This window comes from Pipra filicauda, unplaced genomic scaffold, assembly GCF_003945595.2.
Source record: "Pipra filicauda isolate LSUMZ 115617 unplaced genomic scaffold, ASM394559v2 scaffold403_size635245_pilon, whole genome shotgun sequence".
Classification (NCBI taxonomy): Eukaryota; Metazoa; Chordata; class Aves; order Passeriformes; family Pipridae; genus Pipra; species Pipra filicauda.
The window spans coordinates 533556-560636 of record NW_024104536.1 but is presented as its reverse complement, the minus strand read 5'-3'; the positions used below and the strand labels follow the sequence as shown (position 1 = coordinate 560636).

General features: G+C 37.0%; 1 protein-coding gene and 1 long non-coding RNA gene across 2 annotated transcripts in view; one reads left to right on the top strand and one right to left on the bottom strand.

The window, feature by feature from the left end:
* The window catches only part of ME1 (malic enzyme 1), a 124718-nt gene that overhangs the window by 52263 nt on the left and 45374 nt on the right, over positions 1–27081 (top strand). The window lies entirely within an intron of this gene.
* The window catches only part of LOC120324034, a 55738-nt gene continuing 43030 nt past the window's right edge, over positions 14374–27081 (bottom strand). The window contains exons 2-3 of the long non-coding RNA XR_005565029.1: positions 15955–16131; positions 14374–15156 (exon numbers count right to left, since the gene is read on the bottom strand). This is a non-coding gene — a long non-coding RNA (uncharacterized LOC120324034). The remainder of the gene's footprint in view (positions 15157–15954; positions 16132–27081) is intronic.

Here is a 27081-nt window from a genome sequence, read left to right as displayed (position 1 = left end):
CCTTACTTTTGGCAAGAGAATATACTAGCAGGAAGTCAACTTAAAAGGTGCCTATAGCTGGGCATCATTAAGGGAGTGGCTGGACATTGTGGTGGTTCTGACATTGTGTTCAAGCACAGATTATGAGTACAGGAACATTTGTGTCTCTATTCTCTTTTGCTCTGTAGTGGTGCAAGACCAAGACTTATGTCCTGCCTGTATGTTCCCATACTGATTAAGTTAAAGTGGCTGTCAGAACACATGCAGGAAGAAATGCTACTGCAACAACTCCCTCCTATGGCAGACTTTGTGAAGACCTTTCTGTTTATAGGTTTTGTTGCTTAGTGGGACTTAAGCCCCTGGAGGCAATTTTTCAAGTCTATGGCTACCTGCTCCTTCCATCATTTAGCAAACATTAACTTCCTAGTGAAGATCCCTGTGGACAGCAGGATAGGAGAAAGGTGGGTCCTTGGGCAGTAGCCCCTAGACTGCCTTGACTACAGCTACAATTGCTCTTTGAACCCACCCCCTCAGTTCCTTCTTGTTTTACATCTGAGATTGATGTCCAGTAATTGATGGGCTTGCATTCTTCCTGAAACTGCTTGGACCCAGGCTTCCTTGCCCACCTAGACTCCCAGGTGGACTTTGCTTTTATAGTCATGGGGTAAAACCATTCAGGAGGATCCTTATGTTTTTTGACTATTAAAAAAGACCCTTAAACTAAAAAAAAAACCCCGCATTGTGGTTTTAAAACAGGGACTGTTGCTTTGGATAATGGAGGGTGCTGTGGAAGAGAAAAACTCCAACAGTTACATAAGCAAGATTCCTTTTTTTTTATCCTAGTTCAAGTAACTGTGATGTCTTGCCTGAGGAAAATTTTGGGATTGACCACATGACTTGTAACTGTTATCACTTGCAACATCTAAATTGTTAACAGATGATGCCACCTCTAGGAAATTTGTTGGAATCATCCTCACCTGCCTGTGTAGGGGAAAAAGAGAAGTAACCTCAGTGTAGTGCATTTTTTGAGATGGGATGCTTGTGTGCACATTTGACACTCTTCAGTTGCCAAAACCAGGGGACTCTGCCATGTCTTCTGGGTAGAAGACATCTACTTCTGTGTGTTCTGTTAGGTAAGGGGGGGTAGGGTTTTTTTTAGTTTGATTGTTGGGGTTTTTTTATTATTATTTAGTGCCTTTTATCCCTCTTCTTCCCTTTCTTCGGTTCATTTGGTGGTTAAATAGTACCTGATTGCTGGAAATGTTACGAATGTATGCTTAACAAATTTTTGGACACAGTAAGGTATAAGGAGAAGTGAGCAAAATTGTGGCAGGATAGACAGACCCTAAACACATCAAGTTTATTTGTAGAGAGACCTATTATTGTTTGGAATGCGAGACCTTAGAGAAATTCTGAGCAAAGATCAGCAGAGGAACCTTGAAGAAATAAAGCCTCATTGATCCCTTATAGAAAACACAAAGTAATGAAATCCTCAAACACAGTACTGAGCGGGAAAGCTGTTGTTTTACTTTTGCCAACAAGATAGAGTGGGGGAATATTTTAGTATTTTTAATATACCCCTTGTACCAAAATTAATTCTGGAGCTCAAATTGTATATATTCATCTTCTAATAATGCTCAGCTACGTCCCAGACTTGCTGCAGCCATTCAAGACCCAACAAGTGAAGAACATGCTGTTCTTAGGCTTTTCTTCTCCAAACTATTTTAAGAAGGGATTTTTCAAATGGAAAAGGCCTGGGTAATCTCAGTTACTTTCCTTCATCTTTTATAGCTCCAGCAAATGGTGGGCAGGATTCCCAATAGAAGTTAGCTGGTGCAACTGTATTGTAAATGGAATGAATGTTGATTTATTTGAATAATTTGTATGAGTGTAATATTTTAACTAGGTATATATTGTTGTTACGGAAGTACAGCAGTTTTCCAGGCTGTTAGAAGCAGCAGTTTCATATTTTTTTCTTTTTTTTTTTTTTCCCCTTTGGAAACTCTAGTAAGTAAAATATCAAATTTTTGGCTGTAATTTACATCAGAATGCAGTAGCTTATCTGTGCCTCTTATCCCAACTCTGTCTCTCTCCTGCCAGAAGTCAAGAATTATTTCTACCTATATTTCAACTCTCGGGAAAACTTTCACTCACTGTCAGTCTGGCTAATGGGATTTGGATACCTCAGTGCTTCATCCCTCTCTAGTCCCTTATACCAGACAGCAACACTGCTGTGCTTTATTCAGAGTATCCCACCTGAACTGCTGCTGAGATTCTTGATCCATGGCAGTGGATTAGTCCATGCCCAGAGGTGCCTCTGCTGTCTGGTTGCCTACTAATAGTAAGCCATTTGTAAATATCACTGACATAACCTAGTCATCGTTTGGTTGTTACTAACTTGTTTTGCCACTGGCTGATTTAGCAATAAACCATCATGGCTCACTGGTTTGTATGTCAGGTACTTGCAAATTTCTGTATAACTACTTTTATACTGTTTTTTGTTGTAGTTGTACCCTTTAAAAATAAAATCATTACTGTATTAAAAATTGACAGTGACATTAGACAAACACCTCTAGTCCCAGATTAGAGAAACTACAATATTCCCAGAATTTGATTATCCATACTCCTTGAGAATTTTGCGAGACAGAGCACTTGCTAGACTCAACAAGTTTTTGTGCAGTCTTCCCAGGAAATTGCAATGGAAACTTCAGTGGCTTCCCTGGCCATCCTAAAATCTGCAGTAGTAATCCATATATCCAGCTATATAGCCTATTGAAGTGTGGACATACTGCACTTCTGAAAATCAGGGATACTTCTCTTTTGGTGCTTATCTGTGGAATTAAATGCTGACTTGTAAAATGCAAGTATTCAACCATGTCCTGAGATTATGGCCTTGTTAGTCTTTCAGCTGTGCAAACCTTGTGATATGAACTCTCAGCCAGGGTTTTGGGACTGGGGTTGGAAAACATGCCAGAACTGAATTCTGGAGTTGTGTCCATTGTCATTTGAATGCTTGGGACTGCCTCTCTCCTGCTAACCCAGCAGTGTCTCTATACCAGTTTCTTGCCAATAAGGTATACTGAGAGCTTGCTTAATTGAAGGGAGCTAAAAACTGATGCTTTTAATTGCAAGATGATATGATATGATTAATTTTACCGATCCTTTGCCTTTTTATTTAATCTGGAGGTAAGGAGACAGTATTTGGTATCCTCAGAATTTTTGACACTTTTTGGAAATTCCAGATACCCGTCTTTTTTTTGCATTAGCAGTCACCAGTGTTTATACACCCCTGTAAAAAATATTAGCCTGAAAATGGCTGAAAAATGCAATATGACACTTTAAACCCACTACCATATGTAAGTGCAGTTAACTGACACTTCACTGACACTCACAGTTGTGCCAGTGCTAACAACTTCTGAATAAATCATGTTACCTCTTTAGCTAATGTGTTTTTAATTGCAAAATTATAGAAGTTCTTTGCAATTCTGTAAGTGAATAACTAGATTTTTGGAGTTGCAAAGAATGCTGATTGTGTCCCCAGAAGCAGATAATAGTGATCTGGTAGGTCATCTTTATATAACTGGGGGTGTATATGAGAGGAAAAAGTAACACGTTTTGAAAAATAGACGAGTTTCAGTGATTCAGAGATCCTTTTTTTCCTAATCCCTTACTCTTTCAGATTTTCTTAGTAATTTTGTGGGAAGAATTTCTACTGCTCTCTCTGCATTGGCTCCTGCAGAAGAAGTCTTTACTGTTTTGTCTGTGGCATGTTGTTACTTTGATACTTCTCCTTCTAAAAATGCGACCTAGCTTAGTACAAAACCAGAAAGCTGTCTGTTTCAAACATTATACTTTAGAAAAAGCGAGAGAAGTGTCACTTAATCAGCGAACTGTATGTCAGAATTTGGTGGATTTTGTCATCAAAGTTCATCACTTGCTGGTCTGTGGCAAGCCTAAATGGCTACTGGAAAGAGATCGCTGGCAGGGATTGCTGAAAATGAACTATGCAGATTTTAATAAAAATGGAGTTAAATACAGCTAGAAAAAGTCAAACCTTCTTTCTAGAATCGTAGAACCATAGAAGATAATGTTTCTGCAAATGGTTAAATGATACTATAAAATTAATTTGATTATAATTTCTTTGTGAATAATTTCTACTGCTGTAAGTAAATTCCTTTTTTTTTTCCTCTTTCCCTACTTTAAAAGACCTTGATGGAATAGATATTTGGAATCGTTACTCTTTCTCAGGATGAAGCTCTGATCTAGAAAACATGCCCAGGAGTTATTTTTCCTTTAACAGAACATATGAATGGGAACAAGCTTATTTGTGTCTGTTAGATAAACTGAAATGTTGGTATGATAGTTACTAATATCAGAAGAGTCTTCAAATCTGAAAGTACATTGAGAAAAAATGCAGGAAAAAACCTGCTCTTTTAATAAGCCATCAGCCATCACAAAGAATTAAACTTATATTGTGTTTATTTCAGGTTCTGTACAAGCCTTGAAAATGTTTAATCAGCTTATTTTTTGCCTACATGTCATCTGTGTTTGTGGTTCCATACTTGGAAACAGAAAACATTTGTGCAAGTCTGTGAAATACTACAGTTCTCACAATAATCTGAAATCTCACATCCTTTAACCAACTGTGAGAATCTCCAAATTTATCAACAATATTTAAGTCCACTTGCTTACATATACTTTGGTCCTGCACCATTAAAATAAATATATTTTTATAGGGTTTTTTTAGCCTTTTTCAGTAGCTTCAGAATAGAAAGCCTGCCTTGTTAGAGGTTTTGCATTTGTCAGCCCTGGCATCATCTGAAAACCTATGGAGTCCATTTCTCTGGCCAGACATAATGGTCCAGACATTTAGAGATCTTTTTACAATATCAAGTTTTTATTAGAAGTCTTTGATTAGTCTTTTCTTCTGAAGAATTGATTATGATCTGAGCACATGTTTGACTTCTGGAATTTCCTCAGCTGTGAAGCAACAGTGATTCTACTGATTTATAGTAGGAAAACAGCTAGTTAAATCATTCATCCTTCACATTTATACCAGCTGATTTAAGAATGCCATAACAGTTACAAAATGCTATATTAAATTTGTTAATGATTCTAAATTTGAATTAAAACCATGATTTTTCAGTTTAAGGCAGACTACACAGTTAGGGTTTGTTTTCTTCGTCAGAAAAGTATAGAAGCTGTAGATTATATATGGAAAATATTTTTAAAGAATGATATTTTCAGGATAAGAGAACTGAGTGCAGCTGGTTTTGTATATTTTCCAAATCAGATTTCAAAATGGAAACCAGCTGCTCATCTGTTGCTCTTAGCTAAAATGCCAGCATATGCCGATTGTCGCATGATAGCCATTTTTGAACTAATATACATGAGGAACACTGGGTATGATCTTGATGTCAAATTCAGTTGCACATCCTCACCTAATGCCAGCACCATCTTCAAACACTGCAGGCCCATATCCTAAAGACACTTAAACGACTTGTTTGCAAAAAATCCAGAATCAATGAGGAAATCGTGGTATATTGCATACACTGTGCATTTTCAGCTAGCTTTCTGCCTGAATTACTCAGCCCCTTGCAGCTGTGCTGTTCAATTGCATTAGCAGACATCTCCATCTGAGCAGGCAGCTCCTGAGCGTTGATCTCTGGGCGTAAGAACTGGCACCACTGTGCTTTTGTCCCAGATGCCTTCTCTTCTGAGCTCCATAGACAGGGCTGCTTTGAGGCTGGCCTTAGGCACAGGAAGGAGAACAGCACTGGAGGCAGGAAGAGACAGGCTACGTGGCTTTGGTCTTGTTATTGGTGATTTGTCAGCAGTGTGGGATTTATGTATTTTTAAATAAGAACTACTTTTTCAGCAGGGGTGCCAACAAAAAAATTAAGTCTAGGTCATACTGTTAATAGAAGTCAAACACAAGGCTGCAGTGAACAGTGCGTTCTTAAGGCCTTTGATTTAGACTTGGGGCCAAGTTCATTTTGTCTGGATGCATTTTTCATGTTTAATAACTATTCATAGGGTTTGTGTAAGGCTGAATATTAGTTCATATTAGTTCATTTTTTTCTCATGCTATTAAACACAAGGTTTAATAAATTAGGAAAATTTAAAAGTTTTGGTCAATAATAAAATAAACTGCAGCATATTTACTTGTTTTATTTTAAATTATATATTAAATATTATGGAAACACTCTAATTGTTGTACATAAAGCATAGAAACATTACAGCACATAAAAAAGAGGTTTGCTTAAAATAATTTTGAGTTTGCCCAGTTCTCCAGAAAACCCTGTTTTGGCTTTTTTTGTAGACTTCCAGGAGACTTTTTTTTAATCACAGAAAAGGAATTTCCATACTTCGTCCTGAAGTTACATTCAACAATATTCCTGTTACAGTTATTTAATAAAAAAATTCTAGTCTTTGATATCTACCAAAGAATGTTTTGGGTTGGAAGGGACGTTAAAGACCATCTCGCTCCAACCCTCCTGCCATGCCCACTAGACCAGGTTGCTTAGAGCCCAATTCAACCTGGTCTTGAACACATCCAGAGATGGGGCATTCACAACTTCTCTGGACAACCTGTTCCAGAGAACAGGTTACTACCCTTATCAAATCCCCTTCTCAAGAGCTTGGCTTCATTATTTGCTTGCATGGAGGTCCCCAGATGCTGAATCTCCTAAGTCTGTTTCAACAAAAGAACTATGTAAGAGGATTGATTGGTATTCAAAGCTTTTTCAGAATGACTATCACCATTTTCAAGTTACATCTCTGATAAAACTTTTTGCCATCTCTTGTACTACAGTCAGCTTTTGGATGCCCTCAAGGGCAAATATTCAGCATTGGTGGAAAACCTCTTCTTCCACAAGACGTGGTAGCCATCGTTCTGCTCCTCTAGGCTTTGGTTGTATTGCAAAATATCAGAATAATGGACGTTGTAATTGCAGCAGGTGTAAAACCATGTCATGGAAAAAACCTGAGAGCAGAAGACAAGGAATTGCCTATTTCCTGTGGCCCAGGTATCTGCATGGCATACTTAGAATAAGGTGCTAAACCAGATTTTTTTACTCTGTATTTGGGAGTAAGAGGTCCGGTGGTCAAGAACAAGGAGCTAATATGAATGTAAACAGTTGAAAAGGACAGTGGAGCTATAGTGTTTTCTCAGTTGAGGCTTGTTGGCAGCAGGTTTAGCTTAAAGAGCAAAGGCAATGTCAAAGAACCACTTAATAGAACATGGGACAAAGTGGATTTTTGACAAAGAACATAGTGTGTACTCCAAAGAAAACCACTAAACTAGTTTCAGCTTATATAAGTACTGGTGCAGTTTTTTAATGTTCCCATTTTTGTCACCTTGCCTTTGTTAGAAATCCTACTGTGATTGGAAAACATGGGGAATTCACCTAAGTAACTTTTTTTTTTTTAGCGTTACCAGTCATGGAGGTTTTAAGTAAAGTTCTGTGCCTTATTTGAGTCATTGGAACAATTGTTTTGCATGTAGGTGTTTTAATGGGGTTTCAGGTATATGATTGAACTGCACTGATATAAACTAAGCAAGGTGATAAATATGTTATCAGAGTTTGAGGAGACTTTTTAAAAATGCTCAGTCATATAAGGTAAAACCTAAAAATGCGTATTAACTAAACTGCCCAGGCTGTTCAGGTGCTTTCTTTTGCATTTCTTCTTCTGGGTTACAGAATTGGTCTTAGAACTTTAGTCTTTCTAAGAGAAATGGACAAGGCTAACTTTTGCTTCTTCACATAGAAAAAAGTGTCTTTTAGAAAGGACATCAAGCCCTAATTCTGTGTCCAGTTTTAGAAGTCAAATGTGGATGTATAGCCCAAAGAAGCTGAGTCATCTGTTTATGTAGAAACAATAGTAAATATCTCCTTTGGATCAGAATGACTGAAATGGAAAGCAATTCCATTTTTATTGTAATTATTTTCATTAAAAAAGAAAATGCTTTTAATTTTAGGCAGCTTTTGGTAGTAAAATGTTCCTAAATTAAAAGAGACTAACTTTTAGAAGAAGGAGCGGAAAACAAAAGCTAGCATGCTACTTTACCTGTTAGTTAAAAGCAAGGCTGTGCTATGAACTAATTTCGAAGTTTTGAGCAGTGCTGATGGTACCAAAATAGACCTGGCTTATATTGCTTTTATCATTTTGAAATGTTATGCAGTTTATAGTAATCATAAACTTAACTACCATCTATCCTATGAACACTTCATTTATAGCACCTGATGTAGAGATTGTGCCTGTGGATGAAGATTTTGTTTAAATATGACATTTACAGGAGCCTGTGTTCCCTCGTTTTTAACAAGGTTAACATTTGTTTTTTCTTCTTCAGTTATTAGGTAATAAAGTCCAGTGTTCTGCTGCTCAGAAGTGTCACTTTGAAACTGTTAATGCAGGCATGGCTGTTGTATCCTCAGAAGAAGGATGTAAGGGGAAATAGTTCTCTACTGGGAAAAATCTGATATCTTCTTTTTGTATGCTTTGCTTTTATGTGTGCTGTGTGAGACCACCAATGGGTTATACTTTTTGTGCTATACAAAGTGGTAGCTAAGGTTCCTGACCGTAAGGACCATTATGAGTGAGTGAACTACACCACCACTAAATTACTGCAACTTCTATACAGCAGTGCTGTGAAATAAGAACAGTGAAGGCATCAAAAAAAAAACAACAAAAAACAACCAAAACAACTAACAACCAAAAAACCTAATTTGCCAGATTTTATGGATTCAAGCATTCCTGATAGAGCATCTGATGGCAGAATGACATATTTTTTTCTCTTAATATGGTATAGACGTTAGTTAAGTTAAGTTAGTTAAGTTTCCAGTGTTGTGGCACAATTATTTGTGGTCTGCTTAATTTTTTTCCGCCCTTGGTGGGGCATTGATAGAAGCTTTTAAAAACAATAACCTTGTCTGGTGTGATGTGGCTTGGATGCTTTTTGCTTAGCACAGCAGCGCCCTACCTCACTGGTAAATGAGAAAATGAACCCTCTTGCTGTCTGCAGCAAAGAATCTACCTCAGCTGGTTAGCACAAAATATTGTGCAGTCTGAGCAGTGCCTGAGCTTTAAGTTAGTGTGGAAATCAGACCTAAGGGTTCTGAAAAGCTTGCTTGTGTGTAATAATAGTCTGCAATTCCTCATTGACTCATTCCACATTTTTTGTCTCTTCATATTTTTGTCTCTTTACTTCCTATAGCTGCCTTCTACTAGTGGTATCTCATCCTGTTGCCTTTTCTTCCTGATTGACTTTTGTAAATTCCAACTCTGCTTCCTCCTTTATTGCCCACTTCTCTCTGGAGAGGTTTGTTCAATCCTAATCCTGCCTGTGTTCTTAGCCATTTTTGTTCCCACCTGTAATTATCTCTAATCCTTCTATGTCACAGCTGTTCTCTCTTATATCCTCCTCAGTTGTTCATTTGTAATTCTAAGTATGAGGTTTTCTAAATATGTTAGTTTGGTTATCTAATTCATTTAATGATCTCCTAACTTCTGCTGTCTCTGTCATGCTCTAGCTGGCAGTTGTATGTCCCACAGCCTTCGTTCCTTGGCTGGTTCCGTCATAGCACACCACAGTTTTCACCCTTCCCAGTCCCTTATTAAGGGATAAGCAGATGATAAGCAACAACTACCACTTTTCAGCTTCATTACTACTTCCTTGCTATCACTGTCCCTACAAAAATAAGGAAAGAATGTCATAATGTAACTAAATTGTGTTCATTCTTTCTCAAACTAATTTGTTTGTATATTCAGTCTCAGGAAGGCTGCAGGATGGTTTCTTTTCTTTGGAACCATAACGCTTGAAGGCAGAGATTTTGTTGTCTACCACCATCCAGTATGGTGGGGCACTGCATCCTTTAGTCAGCTTCCAGATTATAAGTATTTGAATAGTTTTTAGAACTGTTTTTGTAGATTACTGAAGCATCTCAAATTTTGCTTCTTGAGCTTTGTCTCAAATAGGATGTAAATTAAGTATTTAGCAACCTTGCTAAGTACAAAGGACTCAGCAAGATACTATCTTTATAGTCTTATTTTAGAGTGATTAATACATTGTATGTAAGAAAGAGGAGACAGTTTCTTTCCACAAACATCTGTTTATGATTTAAACTCTGCAAAATATCCAAAAAAAGACTGTGTGGTGAATACAGACTTAGGACTTTTGCCACGTATCCTACTGTCTCAATGACTGCTTCTATACTATTATTAATTTTGTTGGTATAATTCCAAATCTGTCATACTGAGTTTCAAAATATTTGTAGTCACATACCCTACTACTAAACAAAAATAAGAAATGAAAACTTGGGTACCATTTCTGTAGTTGATATATTACTTGATAATATTACTTGAACACTAATGCTGCAACATAAAATTATGATCAAAAGCATACGTTTTGCTGTAAATAGTTGGGAATGTATTTGAGAAAATCAAGTTTGCTCCACACGACTTTTTTTCCTCTTTCTTTATGTGTAGCTGCTCCTTTACAGTGATAGACCCCACCTGTTTTCCCTGTGTAACAACCATCTGGCTTAATCCTGGGGATGCAGCTCCCTCTTTCACAGTTTGCTAAGTCTCTTCCAGTTAGATCTGCTCTGGTCAAATAATGACATGCAGAGCTAATGTGTTTAAAGGGATCCAGCTAAACATTACACTTTGTACAGCCTTATTTTTGCACTAACAAGCTTCTTGCTATTTTCTAGCAGTCTCTTGGACCAGAGGGAAACACATTATGTAAGTGTTTAAGAGGCATTTAGGCAATGGCCTTGTTAACATGCTGTGACTTTTGGTCAGCCCTGAGGTGGTCAGTTAGACTAGATGATTGCTCTAGTTCCCTTTCAACTTCTCTATTCTCTGTGAGCTTTGGCATTGTCGAAAGAGGTATGTATTTTTCACTTTTGGATGGTGCAATATGGTGATGAGGCCTCAATGTTAATGTAAATATGGGTTTTGTGGTTTGTTTGTGATGTTGCAGTTTGAAAAATTGTTGTTTTTTTTCCGACATCAGGTACGTTACGGATAGTCCTGATGAGGGTATACCCTGTACTTCTAGGAGAAGAAGTTGTCTCTTGGCATAAAGATAATGCTGTCTCGTACAGCAACACTTAACTGGATCTGTGTTCGAATTCTACCAAGCAAACACTGCAAGAACATCAGAAAAAATGTGAGATTCCAGCATCTAAAAACCACTTTGGTCTATTAAGAAGGTCTTTAAAGTACTTTGAAGCTACCAAAAGGGCAATAGAGATTTTTTTGGACTAGAGATGAAAGCTGAGAGCTAAATGAAGGGATTTTTGTAGGACAGAGTGAAAGCCACTCTGTCACTTGTCCTCACAGAGAGGAGATTCCTTTGGAATTCAGGTTATGGCATTATTGCTTATGACTTCAGAAGTCTTCTAGAATTTTTGCTGGAGACTCAAGCCAAGCTTTGAAAAAGTTTAGCTGCTGAGTGCTACATTTAAGAGCTGAACTCTGGGCACGCAGCTAGTACGAGATAGCTTTTGTGATGCTTCTAGCCTCTATTGATGCTTGAAGGATAAGAAATAACATCTCAAAGTTGACAAATGGACATTCAGGGCTGTTATTTGTAGTGTTTCTCTGTGTGGGGGTTGTTAGTCTCTATGCTACGCAGTAGCTTGTACATCATAGCCACTGTACAATGACTTGGACTGCATAAGCTGAGTTTGCCTCGCTGTATTTAAATGTTGTAACTACTTTCACAACACTATCCGTGCTTCCAATCAGGAGGTTCTTGGAGGAATCCCTAGAGATAGTCTCTTCTCACTCTTCTAAGTTGTTATCCCAGAAATTATATCATATTTATAAATTTTCAAAATCTTAATATGCTTTTCTTTTATTTTTTTAATGGCTCCAACAAAGGGAAAGGAACTTAAAGCGTTTTGGACCCATCTATACTTCACGTATTTAGAGATGGGTGGGTACTTGACTATTTAGCTGAATTTTGTGAAGATTTAAAGCACTAGCTGTCTACATTGAATGCCAGGAAATGTAGACAGCTTAGAAGATGCATATGTGTGTGTATATATGTACTCAATTTATAAAACAACAATAATTCCAGAAGTATAAAATTGGCTGTAGTCCTAGTTTTTCAGTTAAAAATAATAGCACTGGAGATATCGAGTGGAATTTCATGGCTTTAAAACTGTTTTACCAGATCATTGCTAGATGCTTTTCTTATTTAGTAGACTTTAAACATTTCCAAGAGCTCATTATTCCCATCTCTAGGGAAGAGACTTTGCAGACAACTACAGTTATTGTACATCTTTCCTGGCCTTATTGAGGGAAGTGGGGGAGGGAAGCAGTGTAATGGATATGTGTTTCCTGACCAAAAATCCAGTCCTGTGTCAATGTCTTGCAAGCATTTGGATGGAAAACTGAACAAATTCAACAACAACAACAACAAAAAAATCCCCTGATCACAGTAGCTAATGTCTTGGTCCAGATGATCTAGCTTCTTAAATCATATAGGGGGGAGATATAGAATGAAAAGAGACTTTTTTTCTGCTATCTTTGTCAAATTGTGAGAAGTTTACAGAACTAATCTCAGTTCAACATCTGATCCTAATTTTCAGCTGAGTTCAGTTTATTGTTGCCTGTCAGAGCCCTGAGACAAATGAAAACAAAAAGAAATTGGATGGGTTTCTTTGTAAGAAGAAATTTTCCTGAAGAAATCCTCCTTCTTAAGGAGGATGTTCAATAGTGGTGCAATCCCCTACCAACAGCATTCTTCATGTCATCCTTTCACTAAGTGGTTAGAGTCAGATGGCAGCTTTCCCAAAGCTTGTGAGAAACACATTTTATAATTAATCATTTTCATTAGTATAAATCACATAGCTTGTAATTTTTGCTGATTATTGCTGCTCTTAAAAATAAATTATGAAAATAAAAAGTACTTTAATAGTAGGATAGATGTACAGTCCAATATTCCTGACCATTTACTACTACAGGAGCTTCCCTTTTAATCTATTAACTGCAATGTACGATTAAGTAAATAAAGAGTTTCAAAGTGTGACACTTACTCTATCACTCTTCTTATATTTTAGTCAGCCTTGACTTTCATAGCTTCTTGAAATGGAAACAATGGCTTTTTTCAACATGATATAAGATTCAGAAAAAGTTTTGGTTTATTTGTTTATTGGCGATGAGTAGAGACATTTGCTATTTATTTTCTATTTATTTATTTTTTTATTTTAATATACAGATGATCCTGCCAGTATGAACAAATCTTATGATGTAATCATTGACCCTATTTACATTTTTATCTATTAAAGCCTAACAGAAAATATAAACATTAATCAAACCAAGGTTTAACTCTGTCTTTATCCTGCAAAGGTGGAATTTGAGGGCTGAGGACCAAGGAGACATATAGATGCCAAGCTCTAAGCTATCTTGTGCAAGAAAAAAAAAATTATCGGGAAGCAAATTTTCATTAAGGGAGTTCAGATGAGATTCTTTGGTAGTACATGACAGTTTATATAAGAGGAACAGCATTTGATGGCATAATTCTGATTATAATCAGTATTTTATGGATTGTATGCATCCACTGAACTACAACCAGCAGGGGAGGGATAGATTTTGGGAGCCACCTCAGATGCCACAGTGAATGTTTAACATGCACATTTAGATGTCTCTTGATACTGTACAAGTTTGAAGCATTATTCAGTCTATTCACTCACATTTCTTCACAAGACTTCTACCCATATAAAAATTTCTTCCCAGAAAGGTAATATGTGCATATATGTATTTGCTTCTGCATGACTGGAAGAAATATGATTGTAATAACTTTCTTCTACTTCCTCCCCACATTTCTGCAAAAAATAAGTATTCTGAGAATTATCCAGTGTTACTGCTGAAGATGGATTAGGGTGAGCAGGTTCACTCATTTACAGCCACCCACTGGAGTTTTGGGTCACACAGTGCTTTTGTGAGTGTTCTGTGCTTGGCATCACCCAAACACGTAATGAGTTGATAGCCTTTAAAAAGGTCATATATATTAGGTGATAGGGAAAATAGCTTTCAGACAGGTAGTTGAAAGAAACAGATAGTATTAGTATTATAGAATAAGTATAATTAACCTTTTACACTTTTTTAGACCATGTAATCTATTACTATGAATACATTTTCAGGCTTCTTTCGGAAAACTCATGGTCATAGAAAGTACACAGACAATCCAAAAGCTTTGCTTTATGTTATGTAATAATAGTTGTTGCCTTGCTAAGGAAGCTCAAGCTGAGCTTGTTTATTCTCAAGAAGACATTACAGAAAGAAAAAAACTCTTATTTTGATTTTCTTTGTTATGGCTTTGATTACATAGTGTAAACATTGCACAGGTGTAAAATACTTTGCCATTTTTTTCCCACATTCACTTATTTTTTCTGCAAAAGCTATTAAATGCCCTTTCCTTTCTCAGAAGTAAAGTTTCTTGCTGGCATGAGGTGACAGGATGATTCGTCTATGCAAGCAATTGATTGCTTCTGTGGTTTAAGATGCTATTTTTTGGGATGCAAGGTGGCCTTAGGAGTCTGTAGAATCCAACTCTATAGTTTTGTGAATGAGTAACCTTAAAAAAGAGTAAAGTTGTATTAACTGGCATTCTTAAACTTCTCCAATATGACTACTCTCAGTAGGTGCTATGCTGTTCTCCATTTAACACACTCAAATAATGAGTACTCAAGTAGACCAAGTAATTCTAACCATGGATGTAAACATTTCAATACTCATCAGACAACAAAGACTAGAAGTCAGATTACTGGCTAATGAAAAGGAATATTAACTAATCTTAAAAGGCAGATGGATCTCTGGTCAATAAATCATGAACTGGGGACTTAAACTTACTGAAGTAACCAAGATGTATACATTTTTAGGCAAAGTATCCTGAGCATACCAATTAAGACAATTAAATTTTCTAAAGTCTTTGGAATGCATATGTATTAATAACTTTGAATACTTAGTCATAGAATTTACCAGTAATTGCAATTAACAGAAAGTTTTTGTGTCAAACACCAAAATAAGATTATCTGGAATTAGTATAAACCTCTTTCCTTCATGATCCGCCGCAGTCCTTCCAAAAGAGTGTGGCCTGCGTCTAGTTTCAATGCATCTTCAATGGTGAACGTATCCAGTAAGAATTCCAGCAGTTCATCTCTGAAAAACCAATTTACCAAGTCCACTAAAATACTTACAAGGCTATTTGTTGGATTAATATTGATAAATTGAAGGTGTAAGTGAGTGATATGCAAAGGGAAAATAATATACATATAAATAGAATTTAGAAACAACATAAAAACTACTCTTTTTAACTGTTTGGTATATCCTACTTTTGCAATACAGCAAAGACGGTATCTGAACCAGCTAATTTGAAATGCATGTATATTCTGCAAAGTCTGTATGCCACAGCCATATCCAAGGATTCTAGTTTAGATGTATTGTTATTTTCTAAACAATCTGAAATAAAATCAGAGAAAAATTGCATCTGATTAGTGTGCTGCCTCTGTAATCTAAAATAAAACATTAAACATCAGTTTCTTACTTCTCTGTGCCAGGCATTAGGAGACCATTTGGTACACCATCTGAGGTTCCCTGAGGAAGGTGTAAATAATACTATGAAAAGGGTAGATAATATTATAATCCTCTTAGAAGAGGATTATTAACAGTTCTGAGGAACGTGCAACCCCTTCCTTTTCTCACTTAGTCCCCAATTATAAAAGCTATAATTTTATACAGTGCTCTTTTAAGATCACTGATATAGTCCCCAGGATCTTGAATATTTGAGGAGCAGCCATGTAGAACTTCTAACCACCTGTTTAAAATGTTAAAATAGAATTAGAACACTTATGGGACCTTAATTTAGTCTCCAATTAACCTTTTTTCCAATCATTGTTAATAAAGATTTGAACATAAGTTTACCAGTGAGACAGTTTGGACTGAAAAGTTTGAACTTACTTCAAAGGCAATTTTTAAGAAAGTTAAATTCATGATGCTAAAGTGTAACTGTAGCCAGTAGCACAGGCTGTAATAATATGTCCAGTGTAGGTCAGCCGAAAGCGTTGCCAATTTTTCAGTGTAAAATACAATGTTCATACTTTCCTTTTGTCTTGGGATTTCAGAAAGCTTCTGTTTCTGCAATGAAAGCAAGAGTGGCTATTACTTCTTTACGATAACTTCTTGGAAAAACATTACTCTTATAAATATACCGTTTTATTGAGCTTGAGTATTCCACTTCTATGGCAAAGTTTATAAACATTCCTCCAATTTTTCCCAAGTAAAAGCCCAATTAGGAGTAATTTTGAAATTAATACGTGAAGTCTTGACTTTGTTTAAATATTAATAGCAATGGCGACTTCTGGAGTATCGAGGAGCCACGAAAAGAGATTTTGTTAAGTCTTTGAAGCTTTACTCATTGTGTGGAGGTTTGAACACTGTGACTTGTATAAACCATATTAGTAAAATTGTAGAAAAATGCGTTTCGTTTGTAGTAATAAAATGTGACTTTCCATTAAGTTCTGGCTAATATTTTCAAAACAGTAAACACTTGAGTGCTTTAGAAAAGTATTCTCTCAGTTTTGTTTTGTTTCTTACCTTTAAACACGTGATATGGAATTTCTTCTAGTACAAGATCATTTTTAAAAATTTGTGATATAGTTCTGACCTGATTTTATGTAGTCATTGGTCTAAAAATGTTTTGGGGTTTTTTTCCCTGTGAACAACTTCTTCTTTCCTGGTCCAGAATAACCCAAGTTGTTCATCACATGTGAAATCAAGAGAGCAACCAAGCAGTTGCAACCTGGTTTTGTAATATTGGCGTAATTGAATTCATGTGTGCTAAGGGAGATGCAAAATGTGCAATAATTGAGTGGGAAGTGCTCTATCTTCAGGCCAACCATCACAAGTCTAGGAGAAATGTTCTTAAAGGCAACTGTGTAAATCCTATGGAGCCCACCTGAACTTCTATTAATTTCTGTTTTCTTCTGAAAGATAACAATTTACTTTAGCTCACTGATGCCAACTGCTGCAGGTTAAATGTATATTCGCTGCAACTTGAGTTACAGTTTCACTCATAAAGCTGATTGGAAAAGCTTTTCATTCATACAGAATAATAAACTTATGGCATGACCCAAAAGTGCCTGGTGCCTTTATCTTTAGAGAATCTCTGATGCTCTTACAATGATACGTGGTATGGAAGCTGTAATCCAGATTCTAACTGTTTAATATGTCTGCCCCGGGAAGGGCAGGAAGAAGGAAGAATACTACCTGAGGAGCAGCAGGTCACCATTCCCCACAAACTAAGGAGTTTGGTTGAACACATGCTTTCATTCATTTTTATAATGTTTTCTGGTTTGTGGTATCTTACATGTGATGTGCACTGATAATGTTGCCTCTGTTTATTGATATTTAATTTCTGCTGAATAGCATTGAGCCGGAAAATTAAATTGCTCTGGCAAGGCTACTCAAACAGAACCCACTCAGCTTCTGTACAGAAGTGACAGTGCTCTCCATCTTGCTAGGATGTGTAAGATGAATCTGATGTCTTTCCCTAGGCATAGTTCTTCTCTGTGTATATCTTTTATTAGGATAGATTTGAAAATACTTATAGTCTTGGATAATCTCCCTTCTGGATTACAGTACTTTCTGGCCTTTGTGATGCAAACCTGGTTTCCTTCCAGGCAGTCCAAATGTTGCTGCCAAACTCTTCTTCCTCTCATGGGCTTTGTTCACACTTCCTCTTGAGAAAATGTTCCTATTGGCTTTACTATACCAAAATAGTTTTTATTCTTTCATGGTTATACACAGCTTTATTGGTACCTCTACCTCATCTCTGCTTTAGTTACACAGCTCTGCTACTTTATTTTTTTTTCATGTTTTGCTTAAGAGGATTTTTTTTTCTCCTTTAATATGAAATTATCTTCCCCCGTTACATCTGCAACTCAACTTTTCTTTGTTTCCTTCAGATTGCTATTCAAAACCTACCTTTTGTAAGTTCTTTCAGCCATCTCACAGAGTGCTGAGTGTGTCAACATAATTGAACGTTTGGAGTTGTATGTTATTTAAGCATTCCTCTAGCCGTGTTCAATGTACTGCAAGTTTGCAAAGACAAAACATTTTTGTAAAGTGGTTTGACCTTCTGCATAATATGAGGCATTTAGTTAGAATCAAGTGGTTTTAATGTTTAATTCTTTAAATATAGAATGGTCAGAGTACTATAGCACTGGTTATACTATAACAAATAGTGATATAACTATTTTGAAACTATAACAAAAAGTGATATTACCATATCCATATTTGATAATCCCTTATCTGTACAGCCCTTATTTATGTTAACCTTTTTGGCTGTGATAGTTGCTGAACAATGGTATATGTCCATTACCTATAGCTTTTTGTGATTTTTTTTTTCTTTTAATCTAAAATAGCATTCTTCAGTTTTGGTCCTTGGTTTATAAATTTATATTTGGCCACACTGGAATAAATGTATTTGTCTTTTCCCAGTTTACAAGATAGAACCCTGTTTCATAATTTATGACAACCTCAATCTTTATGTCATGTGTAAACTTTATTATTTATTGTATTTTTCCCCATCTATTTGTTATTATGGATATTTAATAACTTTGTACATAAGCATTAGTTCCTGTAGAGATCACTGCAGAGATAGATGCTTCTCTTTCTTTTTCTTCCTTCCCATCTCCTTTTATTTAGTTGCCCCTGGATGTGTCTTCCCATGATACTTAGATATTATGTAATGGAGAGCAGAGATTTATATGTATAGTTTAATTGTCAAGTAATCTTAACAATGCAAATAGAGTGAAGTGGAAAAAAGGTCAAACGCTTAAGATACATTGCAGAAAAATATTCTAGAATCCACGTAGATGGTGTTCTTGGAAAAGAGTCAAAAGAGAAATTTGAAGTTGGATGTCCTTTGGGCCTGTATCTAACACAAGATGTAGACTACAGAAGAGCTGTAGCACACTGATCTAGTGTTTTCCAGAGTAATATCATCCCTAAAGACAGCAAGACTGACTTCAAGCCATCATCAATGTCAAGGTTATTTCTTCATATGTAAAAAATCTTTGACCAGGATGGTGGCGTGAACTGCATAATCACAGCAAGATTATGAAGAATTTAAAAGTACATAGGATAAGTTCAGATTTTATCTGGACAGATTTCTTTTTCTAGTGCAGTACTGGGCATAAGACACATAAACTATCTTGATACTAACATAGCAGATGTTCCATGCTTCTTTCTTTCTCCCTTTAGTCAGAGTGGAACTGAAAAGTTGCCTGGAATAGGTCACAGAACCATAGAATCACAGGTCAACTGCAAGTTTTCATGTTGTTAACTGCAGAAACTTAAAATCGGTAATTTTAAAACCTACAAAAACATTCTCTTGAAACCTGGTTTCCCTCAGTCTTGGGGAAATACTAGAGACTTAAAGAACCAGTTCCTTTACCATCAAGTACCATGAGAGTATGTAGCTGTAAATGACTTCTCAGATATCCTTCCAGAAGTCCCAAGTTTTTGTCTGATCCTGGCAATTCTTTGCTGAAGTTTATCCTGAAATAAGTGTAATAAAGTTGAATCTTTCCTTCACAGTGGAGTAATAGCTCCATTGTGAATTACAGGGGTTTCCAGTCTGAGGTACATACATAATAGTGTGAAGGCAATAATAGCATGTTGTGTTTGCTGTGGGACCATTGTGGAAGAAGGAAGTGTGTTCTTCAGATCTAACCATGGGATGTGTCAAGTACCTCCAACTTGAGGCATTCAACCCCTCACAGTTAGTGTGGTATAGAGAGCCAGTGAAGTTGTAATCCAGAACGGGCAGGTTGAAGAAAGCTTTAGAAATTTAACTGTTTATATATATACATACAGAAGAAACCCTTTTCCCACCTTCCCTTGAAATAGTGATATTAAGTAAAGACCAGCATCAAGTCTAGGCATAACAGAATAGCTGGTTTTGTGTACAGTAAACTGCTTTCTTCATAAGTACAGTATGGATCACCTAGATATTGTTCTAAAGACATTAATGTAAATGGAAGTGGGTTGGGCACTAAAAACCAAATAGTATCCTATCCTCATTTTCATTAACTTTTGTTACTTATATATAAATTATTTCTCACACTGCAAAATTAGTGTTGACCAATTGGAGAAGAAATAGGTCTTTATATTATTGTGTCAAATAATCAGTGCTCTACACATCATATGTTTAGTTAGATTTTATCATCCATATTCACCTGGAATGCTATACTCAGTACAAGAGAGAGATACTGGAGGGTGACTAGTGAAGGGCCACTGAGATGATGGACTGGAGCATCTCTCCTGTGAGGAAAGACTGAGAGCTGAGGCTGTTTAGCCTGGTGAAGCAGCAGCTCAGAGGGTGTGTGCAAATATTGCTAGAGAAAGAACCAAGCTGTTTGTAAGTGGTGCCCTGTGACAGGACAAGAGAAAATAAGACACAAACATTGTGCTTAAATGTAAGAGAAGTTTCAGCTTTAGAAAAAAAAAACATTTTACTGTCCGGGTGATCGAACATTGACACTTGTTGTCCAAGGAGATTGTAGAGACTCTGTCCCTGCAGATATCCAAAAGCTGTCTGGATGTGATCCTGCGGAGCTTGCTATAGTTGACCCTGCTTGAACAGGTGAGTGGATAAAATGGCTGCCTGCCAGCCTCAGCCATTCTGTGATTCTGTGATATTCCACTGTAATATTCACAGTTCCTCCAGTCAAACAGCACGCCGTCTAAATAATGCCTTCAGAATAGTACATTCTCCATTTCTTCAGTCTAGCCTCCACTATGCTTCTTTTCTCTCAAGTGTTATTTGTGTTGCAGGTACATAAGATATTTTAATGCCTTAAAAAGACCATCAAGAATTTGGAAAGGGAGTCGTTTATTTCATAAATGATCAAACAGTAGAAATATTATGGAGTGTGTTTCATCTATTAGAAATGCTTTAAGTGTTCCCGTTACAACCTCCCTTTGACATTTCTGAAAGCTCATTACTTTTTTGCCTTTTAACAGTCAAGGTGAAGACTGTGAGTGGTAGAATTTAGATTTCCATCTGTTCATTATACTTTAAGTAGCAAGGAGAAAGAGCAGATGTGATGCCCCAGGCTTTCTACTAATTTGGCTATCCATCTGCATCTTTTATTTTATGGAAAATATCTATAAACTCCTGTGAATATCATCAAATATGTAAGGAAGTGCAGTCATCTTGGTTTAACCTCCTAAGGCTACTTAGCAATCTTTAGATTCTGGCAAAAGATACAATATCTTTTCCAAAAAGGCATTGGAGTTGCTATAAATCACTCAGCCCTGATTCAATGAGGCATCAAGGGAGGTATTTAAGTTAAAATAAAGGAGTGGTCCTGTTGATCCAAGCTGGAATTCTCATGTATTTAAGTAAATACCTTAATAAATTAGTGGTTTTTGAAGTAGTATTTTTAAATACTATTAGACTCAGTTAAATAACTATAATTGAAAAATTATTTGGAAACTTTCTGGTGTAGAATTATTAGCCAAGGATCTTATTTTATTTTTGTTGCTGTAAGGCAGACCCTTTCACCTTTTTGGAAAATGGGGAAAATTAGTGTCTGGGCAGTGAATATATGAAAGGTCATTCTCAAGAAAATAAAATGCAGCTTCTATAAGTAAAATGCCTCCTTAAAGTGCACACAGTCAATACCAATATAATTTGTCCATCCAAAATGAAACCTTTACCTTTTCCAAGTGCAGCTCTTATTTTAATACAGAAATCTGAGAACATGTCCATGCTTAGGGAATACAGGCTTCTTGGAATAGATGGTTCCACTAATCACAGTAATTATGAATAGTAATATATATAAAACAGTATTGGTCGTACTAGAAGAGCTCTAGAAGACTTCCCTGTGACAGCCCTGTGCAATTGTTGACCACTGTTCAAGTGCAGCTATACTTATCTCTTTTTGATAACTTTTGCAAAATTTAGAGCATTAAAAATCTGATTAGTAAAGTGTTCAGGTGCATGCCAATACCCAGGCAAACCTCAGAACTGTGGTTTTATGATGTTTTTCTTGGCAAAGTAAAATTCCTGACAATCTAAGCCAGATAGTAATGATCAGTGATTTAGAGATTGCAGAAGTGACCAGTAAACACCCATTTGAAACTAGATTCAAATGATTTTAAGCTGTGTAGGATGACTTATCAAATAGTGTTATGTTTTTTATACACTTTTTTTTTAATAACAATAGTTCCTTTTTGTTTTAATGCAAAACCATTTAATTAAAATAAAAAAGTAAGCTTGAAGGGCTTAAAAAAGACCACTCTATATTTTGGGATGGCAAGAAGTGACACACACCTTTAGCTACAGCTAAAGATTCACGAGGAATAAAGCTACTTACTATTTCCATCTGAGATGGATTTCTTTCTTGATTCTCTGTTTTTCTGATTTAGCCTGCTCAGACACTTGACCAATCCATCTGTTCAGTACCCTTCCCTCCCTCAGCCTAAAGTGTCACAGTGCCAAGTCTCTAAAGAAGAGTTGAAGAGGATGAAAAGAAAAAAAATATCTCAGATCATCTGTTTCAAATCTTCACTCATCTCTTTTAAGTGAATATAAAACTGAAGGTAATTTGAGATTGTTCTTTGGTCTAAGTCACAGTTAAAGCAGCTAAATGGTAACACTAAAAAGGCAGTAGAATAGCTAGGAGAGGTACAATTACATTTTCAGGCTCCCTGAGTTTTACTTTTGGCTCAAATAGGGTCAGGATTAGGTAACAAGTAAACCAATACAAATTCATGAGAGTGCATCACAGTAATTCAATTTGCTGTTTACTTGAAATTCACGTGGAACTTTTTTTTCTTACAATATAGTAAATTTACAATATAGTTTTCTTCCTCTTCAGATTTAACCTGAGAGTTAGGCAAGCTCAGATACCTTTGCGTTTGTGGAAGTTTGGTGGTGTGTTTTTTTCATGGCAGTGACCTAGTCTACTGGGCCTGATGTTTGTGTATGTCAAGAACTAAGTGTAAGATTTTGGCTCATGTCTGACTTTGTGAAATTTCAAAAGTGTAATTTATTTGTGTAATGTGCATTATACCATATCTCAGTACTGTGCTATCCAGCCATCTTCCTGCTGAGGGGACTGTTTCACAGTGGAAAGGAGGAAACTTGCCACAATCCACTGTAAGAAATTGATTTGACAGCACTCAGTGAAAATTCTTATGGAATAGAGAGGTGGATTTATGTTAAAAGTGTTTAAACAAGTTGATTTTACTTATTCAGTTTCATGCCTTCCTACTCAAAGCATCAGCATCCATGTCTTCATGTCGTCTGAGCGAGGGCCCTGGCTGTCAAGTCCTCAGTGCTTTTTCTGGGCTTCTAGTGGTGACTGGTGATAAACTTGATTTTACACAGGTCTTCTATGCCCTTAGCAACAGCTATGCTGGCATGGTTATTTTGCCTCAAAGTATTGCTTACTTCAGCCTCCATAAATTTTTTGTGTCTGTTGTACGTTTGTCTGTATGTTCTCATCTTGAGTTTCTTCAGATTGCAATATAACTTCTTGCTGTGCTCACAGGATAAGGAGTGGCATAAGTGATGTGCTGTGATAGCAATTGTTGCTCTTCTGCTGTTGTCAACATGCAGGGTCATGGTCCCAGAGTTGGCTGTGCTGTGGTCCTACCAGGGCACAGACCTGCTCGTCTGGATTTAAATGAGACATTTTTAATTTTCCTGCAGTCAGTTTTGTCCTTCCTTATCCATGTATGCCACTGTTTTCACCTTTGTTTTGCTGCTCCTTCTAGTAGTACACACATTTCCATTCATACTTCATTGCTAGCACCCTCCCTAATTCCGTTATAAGACTCTAAACATGTGAACTGGAAAAGTCTAAATTATGATCAAGTCTAGTTCCTGACAACATTGTTGTATGCAGTACTTTAGAACAAATATCCAAATCAAAAATAAAATACAAATAGTTTTGCAACAAGAAGAAATCAAACTTTACAATTATGGTAACTTACAGTTAATAATTTCATAGCCTTTATATATTACAGCCCTGAGACATCTGAGAGTTACTTCAATCAGGTATTGAAGTAGAAGAAATCTAGTTCAAGTTCCCTAGTGACTGTCCATATTAATCCTAACAGCACTTTGAAAATGCACAAAAACTTATAGAGGGTATGTTTAGAACTGTTTTCAACTCATTTTTTTCAGTAGAATGGACTTCTGAGACTTCAATTTAAAGACCTAATAGTTCTTGCTGCAGAATGTGATGCAACCAAGCTGATGACAAGTTAAAGAAACAGACTGTCTTTTACTTACAGTAATTGTGTATGTTAGTATACCACAAAAGCTTTTCATTTAGTTACCTTTATTTGTAAGAGAAGCCCTTTATGTACATAGTGCCTGACTGTGGGCAAAGAATCTGCTTTTGCTTCTCTGCTTAGCAAAAAATTCTAGGGCCACCAGCCTCAAGACCTTCCTCATTGAGCACTGCCCTGCTCCTAAGCCTTGCTATTCCCAAAGCCGATGAAGCCCACACATGTAGCAATGCTGTTGGCTGGCGGGGGGGGGGGGGGGGAAAGGGAGAAAATTGAGTCATCTCCACCCCATTCTCCTCACTACTCCTGGCATAGAAAGGCCATGGAGATAAATACGAAATCTGCTCAGGACAGGGAAAGATGCAAGCAAAAGAGTGTTAGAAGCACTGGTACAAAGCAGGGCTGCACTGCAGACACTACAGCGCTGTGATTGTGCCAGAAATGGTAACATGGAAAGGTTTTGTCGGATTATATTTCCTTAAGAGAACGTGAATGAAACATGGGTCTGCTGCTGGTGGGTGCTAAATGCTGCCATCATCCCTACCTCCATGCCTACTTTGGATATGTACTGAGTTCATAGAGGTAAGGATTGGTTTTGATACAGAAAATGGCTATGAAAAATAATCCTATGAAAGTAAATGCTTTCTGTAGATAAAATAAAACCAGTGGCTGCCTATAGGGGAATAAAAAAAGAATTTTAAATAGAGTCATTCATGTGGAAAGCAGAGATGCTGACAGTTTCTATTAAGTTCTTTAGAAAGTCTCTTTTTGTGAAGAATGTCCTGTCTGACTTGCTGGTCCAATTCAGGACAGAGAAAGTTGTTTGTAATTCAATGATACCTCTTCTAGGAAGGTTTTTGCATTGTAGGACTGGCTAGAGTTCAGTGCACCTTGGACAGATTTTTGTCCTGTGCAGCTGTAGCACATCAGGCTGTTAGAAAGGCAGCATGAGTAGTAACATCTGCTTCAGAGGGGCTGGGATGCTTGCTGGAAGGTATCTCGTCTTGGCCACCTTTTTAATTCAGACACTTATGTGGCTTCTGGGAAGGTTTTTGCTATCCACCTCTAGAGTTCAAATTGCACCTTGGACAACCAGCAGGGTAGCTGTAGCACATCAGGCTGTTAGAAAGGCAGCATGAGTAGTAACATCTGCTTCAGAGGGGCTGGGATGCTTGCTGGAAGGTATCTCATCTTGGCCACCTTTTTCCTCAGAACACTTATGTGGCAATTATTGTGGAAAACTCTATCCAACTCATTCAAATTGTGTTGAATTTAACCAGCAGGGTAAAATTGTAGTGGAAGAGGTGCTAGGATGGATGTATGACCTCACTGCAGCAGTTTAGTTGCTTTATGAAATGCAGTTAAAGATAGCTTGGGAGAGAGCAGAAGGAGAAGGCATCCAGGTCCTAAGAGCTGTCAGGAGTGGAGGTGGGAAGGTGGGAAGGCATGCGTTCATGAAAGCCCTGTCACAAAGCAGAGTTTGTAGCAGTGGCCTTTGTGCTTTACATCTGTTTTGAGCAGTGGGATATGTGGTAATGAGCAAGCTTACAGCATTTGGAGCAGGGAGGAAGGAGATGATTTCCACATCATCCTGGTGCACTTTAAATAGTTGTGGCTGGCAGAGCAGCTGCATGACGCACGAGGCAAGGGAGAGAGCACCAATGTTGCTATCATTTTGGTTTGCTTCTTCTTAGGAATGGGAGGCAGCAACCACTTCTGGTGGTTTCTAAGGTTTTTTCAGTTCCAGGCACATATGAACAACAACAAAAAAATAGTCAAATAGGATTTTGGAAGCTAAAAACCTAAAAAGCAACCACTTGTTCCTTTAGGAAGGTTTCCAAAACAACGGCTGGCAGTAAGAACAAATGATCTAAATTTATTTCCAGAAAAAATGCTTAGCTATTGAAGTAAGCATGGATTTTGCTGATCATATGGTTTGAATTCAAAATTATGCCCACACTTTTATAGCTCCCACTAGATTCTCAAGGGTTTTCCGTGTTTGAGGTTCTTGAGAGCATTAGATTGCCAAAATGCTGGTACTGTATATTTGGGATCATTAAAGAGCTTTGGACATTTTTCTCCAGCCTGTTACATAAAGATATACTCTGTAGAATTACTTGAAAGATTAACATTGTTGTCACAGACAACTGAATATAAATTTATTTATAAATGGGATAAACTAAGCTAAGACTATCATGAAGATATGTTGTAAATTGGGAGAAGTATTGGAACCATTGTTTTCTGGCAAACACACATTATTCAGTAGGATGGTTCATTGTCCAGCATTTGCTTCCCATACTTGATGACAAATCTGATGTTGCATGCTTGCCATCTCTCTTGTCCACATTTTCTCTTCATAACAAAGAAGGGAAATATGGCTTTGAGCATCTGTCCAGTTGGATCCCGATTCAGACTGCCTGTGTGACTTGGAATCTAAGATCCAAGTACACAGAAAGGCGTGGGTGACGAAACAGGATTTACAAGGGGGAACAGTGATCTGGATCACTTTCTAGGGACAATTTATGTTTGTTTAATCAGCTACTGCTGTGACACATCCTAAATAGGTGGAAGAAAGGAATTCACAGCTACAGATCGCTTGCCTGCAAAAATTCAGCAGTCCTAGCCAGGGCTCACTCATGCAAAGCTATTACTTTCAGAGAAGTGTTTTTCAGAGCACAAAAATAGTCAGGAATTCATTTGGGCATTTGTTATAGTTACACACTGAGGAGGAATGTCTCCCAGATTTTCTTTTTTTTTTTTTTTAATTTACTTTTG